The sequence below is a fragment of the Hypanus sabinus genome, chromosome 14, assembly GCF_030144855.1.
Source record: "Hypanus sabinus isolate sHypSab1 chromosome 14, sHypSab1.hap1, whole genome shotgun sequence".
Taxonomy (NCBI): Eukaryota; Metazoa; Chordata; class Chondrichthyes; order Myliobatiformes; family Dasyatidae; genus Hypanus; species Hypanus sabinus.
Genome location: NC_082719.1, coordinates 25,712,562 through 25,725,194, shown reverse-complemented (window position 1 = coordinate 25,725,194; position 12,633 = coordinate 25,712,562).

Sequence of the window (12,633 nt, the reverse complement as noted above, 5' to 3'; positions counted from 1 at the left end):
CCCTCCTGCTACGTGACCCAACATCTTGCTAGGAGCTGTGGTGTGCAGAATGCTCCAAGTGACCCCTCTCACATCTTTTGAGTTCTCTCTCTCTCTCCCGCTATGCAATCCAATGTATTCTTAGGAACTGTGGCGCACATATCTAATGGCAGTTTTCAATTCGCCTTCTCCTTTTAAGATTGAGAGATTAGCTCCTGCTCTGCTGGGATGGCATCTAAACTGAATTCTGGGATAAGAGCCTGAGCCTGGAAATTGCACTGATCCTGCATTTCATGTCAGTACATGCCTGAAACGAGAGCCAAGACAGCTTCTTGCAACTTCATGACCCCACTGCTGAGTCAGAATCAGAATAATGTTTATTACCATGGACATTAGTCATGAAATTGGTTGTTTTTGTGGCAGCACTACTGTACAAGGCATAAAATACTACTAGAAGGCTCAATAAAAATAAATAGCAGAATAGTGAGTAGGATTCATAGGCCGTTCAGAAATCTGATGGCAGATGTGAAGAAGCTGTTCCTGAAACATTGAGGCTCTGGTCCCTCTTCCCTGACAGTAGCAGTGAGAAGAGGCATGTCCCGGGAAGTGGGGGTCCTTAAAGTTGGGTGCTGCCCATTTGAGGCAAGGATCTCTGAAAAGTTTATTCACCAGGAGCCACATCTGAAATTCAGGAAATGAAGGCACAAGTGCCAGAAACATTCAGCAGATCAGTGAAGAGAGAAGCAAAGTCAATATTTCATATCAGTGACCCTGATGTTCACTAGCAGGACACTTACATTCATTTATTGTATGCAGCCATGCTTTCCACTGACGTATCCTGCTGGGCTCAACCTACAAAATGCCCTTCTGGAAAATTGAAGACAGGTGGGGTTCAGGTGAGCAGTCTTGTTTCTTGTAGCTTGTAAGAAAAATTAAGCCCCCTTTGCCAAAATTCTCATGATTCTATTTCCCTCTTGACAGATATAATCGAATTGGTGAGTGTTTATTGTTCTTGATTCGGAAAAGAAGCATCTGCTGATATTTGCATCATTTTCTGAAATGTTTGGAAACTTCTTTAGTTGTCTAAGATATGCTGCAGATGGCAAGTAACCTTTGTCAGGCACACACTCAAAATTTCACTTCACCAGAAAAAAAAAGATGAATAATATCTGTCATAAGTGCAATGAAATGCCACAACACTCCAAGGTTACCTTAATATAAGTAGCTGAACAGTACATGCAAAGTCATGTTTATGACTCATTAGCCTACAAATGTAGTCACTGAATTATACAAAGAAAAACAAAGACAACTGTTGTGTATTTAATATTTCAGTAATATTTGAGCAATCGTATATATATTTTCTGATTAAGTATTCTAGTTTGTTTAAGAATTCATTACAGTTTATATGTAAAAATACATGAATTACATATGTCATCATGCTCCCATGTGATAAATGCTCACTTTGCTTAAACACAAAATTAGACCAGCATTCCCAATTCCAGTGTCTTCCTTTGAATTAGTTTAATGTTTTGAAGAGCTGTTTTTAAGACAATCTCCAGACAGCTACTGATCTATTGAAGTGCAGTGAGACTTTCAAACTAAAAAAAATACTGTGAGGAATGGCGAGTAAAATGCGCATCCCTGTACATGCAGACTTCTGAGTTTAAAAGGAAAGTGGCAGAGCACATGTTCTTGGAAGAGAAAACATAATTGAGTTTTATAAAACAAAGTCAGAAAGCAAAACATCACAGCTTCATAACGAGTATCTGGTGATAATAATCATTAAAAAAGCAGAAATGACTGACTACCTCAGAAAGATAGACACGCTTGATTAGACAATGGGTAACTGGATTTTATAAGCTCAGCTAATTAACAATATTTTGAAGCAAATGCAAAGGCCAATGAGAAACAAGTACTAATTTTGCAAAGTGCTTTGGGTTTAAAGGCATACAGTTTGCTTAGAAATTTAACTGCTTAAACCAAACCTTCCAAAGTGAAGTTTGTTGATATTGTGAAAGTAATGCAGAAACACTACAGTTGAAGTCTTGTAGATTGCAGAATGCTTTAGCTTTTGTAAACGGATTCAAAAAGAACAGGAGTCATTTCAGTGTAATGCATGTGGCTGAATTGCAGAGATTGTCAGTTTGCTAATCGTCTTAATGAAGTTTAATAATGCTTAATGGTCTTAAAGATCATTTGTAATCTTACAAAAAATATTCATGAAGGCCTCCTTCCTGAAGCACAAGTTACAATTTAAAGAGCAGTTGAAATCACTGTTTCAATAGAAACTGCAGACAGTCACAATTGAGTTGCAGTTAGGAATGAACGTGATTGTGAACAAAATTGCAGCATCTAAACAAAGATCAGATTGGCTGACCAAATTGTGTTACTGTTGTGGCAGGTGCTCACATACACCAAACAAATATAGGCTTAAAGGTGAAACATGCAAAGAATGCAACAAAGTAGGACACATACAAGGAGCATGTCGGGCAGACAAAAATAAATGGATTGCACAGGGAAGAGTAAAAGCTAAAATCTCATGTTGCAGTTTCAAACAGAGCACTAATCTGTGTGCTAATGATGAAAGTGATACATGACTGCGTAGCCTTAAGATTTACAGTGTGACAAGTAACAACAGACAAGGAACATGGATTACACCAGAAGTGAATAGCAAATAATTAAAATGGAATTGGACCCCGGTTCAGCTGTTTCAGTCATTCCACAAAATGAGTTTGAATGTCATTTAAAAGATACTGAACTGAAGCCTGCAGACATTCAACTAAGAACTTATACTGGAGGAAAGATAACTCCTGCAGCAATGACATCCGTAACAGTGAAATACAACAACCGACAAGCCACATTGAGCTTGTGTGTGTTAAAAACAGGAAGACCAACATGGTGGGGATGTGATTGGCTGACACTTGATTGGAGATTCATCCACCATTTCACTTGCAAGAGAGTCAACTGAAACCAAACTAAGAAAAGTACACAGCTATCTCCATGCAGTACTCCATGAACCAGAGGATGAACAGATGTCGATGCAACTTCTGTGCCTTTGGTTGGAAAGCATATTGGACCAAGGAAGGAACATGTTGCTCGAAGGAATTGTGAAAAAGATGAAAACAGTGATCTGACTACAATAGTTTTTGTAGGCAAGATATCTATGAAAGCTTCGGATATGTCAATCAGGCAGTTACTTGAGAAGTGTGCCCTGGTTTTAAGCTGGAAGAGGATTAAAAGAGCTTCAGGAGAGTTGAAGCATTTCGCTTTTGTGAGTATAAAGAACCAGAATTGGCTTTGTGTTCTTTAAGGTTATTGCATGGACTTCAAGTGGGAGATAAAAAGCTATTTGTAAAGTAGATGCAAAGACCAAAGCCCAGCTGGATGAACGGAAGGACAAAAAGAAAGGAGGCAAAGGAGATACGAAAACAGAGGATCATCAGGTGATGAGGAAACCAAGAGGAGAGATCAGATCGTAAGGGAAGCAATAGTGGGATTAATAAGAGAATGCTCCAGTGAACTAAATGCACCTTCCCAAGATCAAGCTGTACAGGCTAGAAGAGGGAAAAGGATGGAGAGGAAAGATGTCCAGAGCTGCACAAACCACGTACCACATCCTACAGTCTCAGAGTCAACTCCTCTGTCAACCACGGAGGAGGCCCCAGAACCTGAGGTTGTTTCGCAGCCACAAGCCTCACCTACCAAGCAGAGTGACCCCCCCCCCCCCCACTGTCAGGAAAGATGTTATTCCATGAGAGTAAGAAATCCTCCACAGCAATTCAATCTTTAGTCCAAAATGGGACAATTTAAAATTTACCATGCTGTAGATGTCTGTATATAGTATTTGTTGTATGTAATATAATGTACATGTCGTTGAGATGCATTCTCTGTTGAGTTCTATAGCTAAGCAGGGAGGAATGTTGTGTATTTAATGGTTGAGTATCTCGTGTCATTTTATATATATATATGGGATATGTGTAAAAATACATGAATTGCAAATGTCATCACGCTACAACATGATACATGTGCGCCTCACCTCAAACACAAAGTTAGACCCACGTTTTGCACTCTCCTATGTCCCTTTGAATTAGTTTAATGTTTTAAAGTTACAAAGCAGAACAGCGACCATTTCTTTATTTGAATTATATCACTCCAGAAACCCCTTTGGGTTCATCAAGCTGATAATGATATATTGCCACTCCAGTCACCAATGAGGTGACATTTCTAGATGATAACCCGATCGAAAATTACTCTGGAGGTAAGGCTACATTTATTTTATTTTATTTGGAGATACGGCACAGTAACTGGTCCTTCTATCCACAGAGCCACACTGCCCAATGACACCCATGTGACTAATTCACCTACTAACCTGTACGCCTTTGGGATGTACAGGTTAGTAGGTGAATTAGTGGGACGTGGGAGGTAACCGGAGCACCGGGAGAAACCCATGTGGTCATGGGGAGAAGGTAAAACTCCTAACAGACAGCGGAGGAACTGAACCCAGGTCACCCGCACCGTTATAGTGTTATACTAACCACTACACTACTATGGTCTGAGGAGAAACCTACCCTTGGCCACACACATATAAGAATCATAATCCTATTCAGCATTAGATACAAGGTCAAGTAGGAATCCCATAACTTTTAAAATTTAATTGCTCTCCTCAATTCCTTCTTTACTGTGCTGGCCAAATGGCCTACTCCTGCACCTACTGTCTATTGACTCCCAAGGCCTCAGACAAGTATCCCCCCCCCCCACCCCAGTCTAAGGCCATCACCCCAGGTTCCAGCTGAGTACCTGACAACCAGCTCCTTTCACCCATAACTCCTCGTTCCTTGAATCGCCCCCTGGTTCCAGAACACTGTACTGTACCTCCTTAGTAACTGCCAGTCTTCCATACAACCTTGCCCAGGCTTGCGCCCTGGAAACTTTCCAAGGCACAAATCCATCGTCTATCAAGACCAGCGGATGCCTACACACACTTCCTTTGCATGATCCACAATGCTCAGAGCAAAGTGGACAAAAGTCACTCAACAGCCTGGAGACCTGACTACCGCTGATCTTTGCACCAGTATCCCCACAATCAAAGTGTCCCATTGGTGCTTCTTAAAGGATCTGAAAAACTTCGGGGATAAATCTTAGACTCTGCCAATTAAGTAGCATGAAAGTTCATTATGACATAGTTTATAATTTGTTGGATGTACTTTATGTACCTTGCAATGGTATCAACTTCCAGTTGTAAATCTTTTCATATATACACCTATTAGATTTCAGCACTGTAGAAATTTAAACTTTTTGATAGCCATCAAGAACTATCTCCTACCATTGAGCCCTCAGTCTTCAGAGCTTTATTTTACTTTCAGAAAAATGGAATTGGCCCCTATTCAGATGGAAGTAAGGACGTGGAGCTAGAATGTCCTTCATGAATTTTGTTGGCACAGATGTGGAATTCCAGATGGGTATGAATCCAAATGTAATGTCCTCTACAGCTCACTGACACTCTAGAATAGAACTGAACTCAGCCAAGATTTCCATTAGGAACTGGTTCTGGTATGATTTCCTGGCCTACAGAGGCAGCAGGAAGTCAAGGTGAGTAAGTATTTCCAGTCCACATCCAGCTATAACAGATTTGAGGAAAATACAGAGCAGCTGCCAACATGTTACTGAGTCCCTTCCCGGCCTACTAGGGAAGTGCTTGGAAACAACATTTGAGAAGGTCCTGTGAGAGCGTGCCTTTGCTGGTGTACACAAGGAACAATCCTGCTCATTTCATTCCCATTTGCTGTTCAGTCATTAAGTTGCGTCTGACTCTTCATGACCTCATGGACCATCGAGTCCATAGGATTTTTGTGGCAGGATATGGAAGTAGATTGTCAGGACTTTCTTCCACACAGATACTACTGCTGTCCATGTTGGGACCCAGCTGGATTTGAATTCAGGACCATCTGCCTTGAAGTCCAGTGCTGATGCCACTACTCCACCAGCAGGCCCTTCATTCCCACAGGGTTTTAATTTATCAGCAACCACTTTGTATTTTGAGTTGGACAGGAGTTCTGCACTGCCCTCGTTCACGCCAGAACCCCTAGACTCAAAGACAGTTACTTCCTCTCAGCTATCAGGCTGAACAACAACTCCATCCGTTAACTGACCCTGCCGCCATGACATAGATATTACCTAGCATCATTTTATGTACATACAGTTAGTATTTGTATTGTGGCACTTTGTAGGGGGTGGGCTGGGCTGTGTGGTCGACAGCCCACCCCTGCATTTCTAATGAACAACACTGTTCATTGTTCTTGTGTTAAAATGTTTTTGTGGAATTATGGGGGGAAATTCCAGTTCATTTATTGTTACATCTTAGGTTGGGTTATACGGTTATTTGCCTGTGTGTTTGTGGGTCACCCTAACTGTAAACTGGGTGTGGGATGGTCACCTCCCCCGTCTGTATGAGATTGGTAGGGTTCACTCTCCGGGTCATGGTGCCCATCTGTTTTGTGTTTATCACAATAAAATGGTTATTGAGGTAACGAGTTTCCTCATCTGTCATTATGGACCAAATATTCACCACTGTACATTGTGATTTATAGGATTTCTTTTCTATTTATGCTTGTTGTATTTTTATGTAATGTTCTTTATGCTTATTGTGGTTTTTTGCTGCATTGGATCTGGAATCTATGATAACAATCATTATGTTCTCCTTTACACTTGTGTTCTGAAGAACGACAATAAGCAATCTTGAATCCTATACCTTGAGTCTTGAAATGCTGTTGTCACTTTGTCAGATAAAGCTGAAATGATGATACGTTAGGCTCTCAAAGAGTGAAGGGCAGCCAGACTCCTGACTACTGTGGTTACCTCAAATGCTTGCAATTTAGGAATATAGTAAGGGTTAGAACCAGAAATCAGCTTGTGCCCAATACCCAACAATTCCTGCCCCATCCCATCAGCAACACTAAGAAGGGACAGATACATTTAATCCCTCCACATCTGGAGGGTATTAATATGATATTTTGGCTAACTCAGAAGAGTGGGAAAATAATTACATTAAGTAGCGACTAAATACTTTCTTGCTTTCTATTGCAATCCATCAGTCTGAATGAAGAACCAAAAGGGAAGCAAAAGACTGAATACACATTGCTTTCATTTCATAAGCTAATGAAGAATAGATGGACAGACTGAATATCACTCTAACATTGTGCAGTGAGAGATCCAAGGATGGAAGGAAGGGCATAATCTGTCAAGGTGTGTGTGTGTGTGTGTGTGTGTGTGTGTGGTGTGTGTGTGTGTGTGTGTGTGTGTGTGTGTGTGTGTGTGTGTGTGGTGTGTGTGTGTGTGTGTGTGTGTGGTGTGTGTGTGTGTGTGTGTGTGTGTGTGTGTGTGGTGTGTGTGTGTGTGTGTGTGTGTGTGTGTGTGTGTGTGTGTGTGTGTGTGTGTGTGTGTGTGTGTGAGTGTGTGTGTGTGTGTGTGTGTGTGTGTGTGTGTGTGGTGTGTGTGTGTGTGTGTGTGTATGTGTGTGTGTGTGTGTGTTGTTTCTTTTCACAACCTGTGTCACATCAACCGGCATCCTTGCCCTTTCTTTAGCATTTTTGTTTGTTTTTACAAGGCCAAGTTGCTAGCTTGATGCTCAACCCAGCACAGATGAAAAGTGTGGAAGGGGGCAGCTGGATTCGAACCCAGGACCACTCACCTTGATGCCACTGCACCACAGGGTGGCTAACATACTATGTGGCAAGCTTATAAACATGGGTAGTGCCTCCATAGAAACACACATAAATTGCTGGGGAAGCTTAGCAGATCAGGCAGTATCTATAGAGAGGAATAAACTGTCGATATTTCAGGCCGTGACCATTCATAAAGCTGCATTCTTTCATCCTGATGAAGGGTCTCTTCCCAAACCAACAACTGTTTGTTCCTCTCCACAGGTGACCTGCTGAGTTCCTCCAGCAGTCTGTGTGTGTTGCTCCAGATTTCCAGTATTTGCAGAATCTCTTGTGTTTATGATTTAGTGCCTCCATAATATTCTGATTCCCAACAACTGCTTATAATACATTGTTAGTGGCATGTGGCTTCATAAAATGTATCCTTCGATTCGATTTGAAGGAACTTAAAATTTTATCACAAATTTGCATAAATGGTGGATAATGTTTTCAATTTCTTTACAGGTAAGTATTCCTGAATTCCAGGTGGTTTAAACACTTTTTTGGCAATCTGTAATAAATGATGGTGTCAGGATATGAAGAAGGAGTCGTTAATATTCTTTAATATTTGGCACTGCATCAAGATCATGTAACAATGAGGAAACATGAATTTCCTTTGGAAGTTTTACAGAGACTCCAGTCCCAGTTCAGCTCATTTGACAGGAAGGAGAACCAGACCGCAGAGCCAATGCTGTGAACTGGCAATATTTTTAATCATCTAGTTGTTAGGATAAAGCCAAAGAAAATCTGGTTAACTTTGAATTAGGCCAATCGACTTTTCATCATATTCCTCTTTTCTTTTACACCAACTCTAAACATAATCCAAATTCAGTAGGAAAAGAGCTCTCCATGTAGCAATTGCCAAATTACCAAGTTAGTGACCAAAACTTTTTATACCTGCATGTAGGACGAATTGAAACCCAGAAGGAGGTGGATGCCTGGAATGTGCTGCTGGGGATAATAGGGGAGGCAAAAGCAATGGAGGTGTTTCTGAGGCTGTTAGATAAGGCTCATAAATGTGGAGAGTATGGAGGAATATGGGAATTGTATAAGCAGAAGGAATTCGTTTATTTAGGCAATTAATTAGTTCAATGCAACAGCCTGGGTCCAGAGGACTGCTGATTGCAGTATCATTCTGTGTTCTAAGATCCTGCATTAGGAGCAGAGACTCTCAAAAATGTAACACATTTATTTCAATCTCCCATTAGAGTGAAAGGTCAGAAAATCTAATACTGGAAATTATAGATTGATCACAAGACATTACTAGTTTATACTGCACCGTTGTTTATACAGTGATGTGTCCTGCATGCAATCAATTTCTACCACTCGTTATTGACCAGAATGTAAGCATAAAGGCATGAAGCCTGCATGAATCCAAAAACATCTATCCTGTAGCGGGCTCACAAAGACATTGAGCAATGCATGACTTTGATTTAGGCTGTGCATCTATGAAGGTTTAATATATAGGCTGTGCTGCTGCAATTTCAGCAATATGGTAGATTGCCTAAATAATGCTCCAAAATCTGAGGTGATGCTTTTATATGTATTGTGCTGCACACAGCGCTGAAATAATGACACAGAGTCGGTGATCTGCAGTTGCAAAAGAGATTTATTCAAACTTTGCGGCCTTGCTTCAAAGCCTTCCTGTTCCCGCCCTCCCTGGGCAGGAATGCTGTAGGGGGCGCATATTCACAGTCCCGTCCCGCGCGTGGGCTTTTCCCCTTGCTGGTGAAGCAGGCTTGGTGCCCTCTTTGGAACCGGCCTCAATGCCGGCGCGTGCCACTTTGTGAGCCGGTTCGAGTGCGCTGGGAAGTGGGTCGCCACAGTATCATATATCTTATGCTAAGACATATCCCTTGTGTCTTGCCTTTGGTCGAAATTATTTCCCAAAGTACTCAAGAAACTACTGTGCATTTTTCTAATTTTCTCTAGTTGTGTTTTCAGGCTGAACTTTAATTAGATTTAAAAAGGATCTAGTGTTTCCCTGGTGTAAATGGCGAATAAACTCTCCTTGGGCTTCCAGCTGGATACCAATATGGGTATCAATTTTAACAGAAGTTTTGATGACAAATTCTACTATCTTCATCAGGGATGATGCCTGGGCATGTCTAGTCCGGTGGTATTTATACCCCCATTTTCCATCCCTCCTGAATGGGTAGTCCTAATCCAATCAGGTTTCTACTGTCCCACCTTGTTTACAATCAACTTCCAGTTAATACTTAGAGTGAGACTTTCCTCTTTGTTAAAATTCTCTTCCTCTAATTTTAATTCAATGGTTTTCTTCACCAGACAGTCCCAATAGCCACTGGTGCAACACAATAGTTTTGTGCTGCCTAAGTCAATCCTATGGCCATTGTGAATGCAATGTTCTGCTACCATCGATTTCTCTGAGTAACCCAGATGGATACCTCCTGCACTCCTTGATGCGTGGTTCCACTGTGCATCTTGTCTGGCTGATATATGCTGCTCCTCATTCACAGGGAATCCCATAAATGCCAGCTGTTCTTAAAACTGAATTTGTAAGTTTCCCAAAAGGATTTTCCACCATATGCTACTTCTATGAAAAATGATATGTATCTGTGTGGCACCATAGTGACATAAACAACTTTTCAGTGAGGAAATACTTCTTGACCAGAGGGAACTGGTATGTCGCCAGCCACCCTCACAGCCTCCAGTGCACCTGAATCTTCTGTCATCGTTGCGGACGTGAGATTGGTCTTCTGGAGGGTGAACCCATGTAAAGCAGTGGACCTGGATGTTGGCTCTGGCATGTCATTAGATGCTTTGTGGATCAGCTGGTAGTTGTAATTGCAGGCATTTTTAGCGTCTCCCTGCTTCAGGCTGCACTTCTCTCCTGTTTTCAGAAAGACAACTATGATTTCAGAACCCAAGAAAAAACACGAAAACAATCCTTAATGACTACCACCCAGTTGTTCTAAAATCTATCATCATGAAGCCCTTTGAGTGGCTGGCCACGGCACGCATCAACTCCACCCTTCCAGGCAACCACTGCAATCTGCCTACTGCTGAAACAGGTTTACGGTGTGTGCCATCTACTCTCATCTCTGGACCATCTGGACAGTAAAGACACCTACATCAGACTATTGTTTATTGACTAATGCTCTGCCTTCAATACTATTATTTCAAGCAAGCTCATCACCAGACTCGGGACCCTTGGAATTAATGTCTCTCTCTGCAAGCGGATGCTTGACTTTCTGACTAACGGACAACAATCAGTAAGAAAAGGCAGCAACACCTCTACCACGATGACTCTAAACACTGATGCTCCACAAGGTTGTGTCCTCAGTTTCCTACTCCAACTCCCTGTACACTCCAGATTCTGCTCTCACTTCACCCACAAGTTTGCAGATGACATCACTGCAGTGGGCCACATCTCGAATAATGATGAATCCATGTACAGGTAGGAGCCAAAGAGCTTGGAGACATGGTGATGTGGCAACAGCCTTTCCTTCAACATCAACACAAGAAAAGAGCTGGTCGTGGTCTTTAGAAAGTGGCGTGATGCACATGCTCCTGTCTACATCAACAATGTTGAGTTTGAGAGAGTTGAGAGCTTCAAGGTCCTAGGTGTGGACATCACTACTAGCCAGTCCTGGTCCGACCACGTGGATGTCATGACCAAGAAAACTTGCCAATGACTCTACTTCCTCAGGAGGCTAAATAAAGAGTGTGAGTCATTACCTCCAAACACAGCATTTTCAGAGATGTCTTCTAAGGTTACAAGGCACCTCGTTTGCTGAACTAGCCCCTGCTTAGAGTATTGTGTGCAGTTGTGGTTATTCAGCTGTGCTCATACCCAGCTATGAAGAAAAAGGTGAAGAAAAGATTCACAAAGATATTACCAGAACTGGAAGGTTTGAGTCATAGGAGGGAGGCTGGATTATTTTCTGCCGGAGCTTGGAAAGCTGGTGGGGGTGGGGGCTGAGGTAAATTAAATCATGAGCATCATAGATAAGGTGACTGGTCATAGCCTTTTTCCCAAGGTAAGGAAGTCTAAGTCTGGAGGGCACAGATTTAAGGTGATAGGAGAAAGATTTCAAAGGGACCTAAGGGTCAACCTTTTCCACAGAGATGGTAGCGGGGATATGAAACAAGCTGCCAATGAAACTACAGAGCTGCGTACAATTACAATGTTTAAAAAACATGGAGACAAATATATGAATAGGAAAGATTTAAAGGAATACAGATGAATGGGATGAGGTCAAGTAGGCAATTTGTTGGCATGGATGAGCTGGGCTGAAGATGGTGTAGAAATGTGTCTACTTTGGATTTCTCCTACAAGCTGCCTAAAAGGGACACGGGTTACAAAGTCATGGTGTCACAGAGCAATACAACACAAATTCAGGCCTTTTGGCCCATGTCGACCACAGTGCCCTCCCAGTCAGTCCCAATTTCCTGTGTTACCCCATATCTCTCTAAGCCCTGCCCTTCCATATACACATACTACCTAAGTGCTTTTTCAATGACGCTCTTTGTACCCGCATCAACCACTTCGTGTGACTCATTGCATATAGTTACCACACCCTGCATTTAAAAAAAAATTAACCTTTCACCTCTCACCTTAAATCTATGCCACTAGTTTTGGATTCCCCTACCCTGGGGACTGTTACCATCTACCTTACCTATACGACTAATAATTTTAAGTAGTTCTATAAGGTCACCCCTCATTCTCCCAGACTGATGAGGGCCAATTTGTAATAGACCTATATTCACCACACTGTCTACCGGGGACGCCACTTTCAATGAACTCTGCACTAAGTCCCTCTATTCCATTACATTCCGAGTACCCACTACTGACTATAGGTTCTCTGTAGGTTTTACTTTCCAAAATGCATCACCTCACACTTATATCCATTGAGATCCAGATGTCACTCCTTGGTCCCCTTTCAGAACTGAACAAGAGACCCCTGTGATCTACAATAACCTGCATCATTAC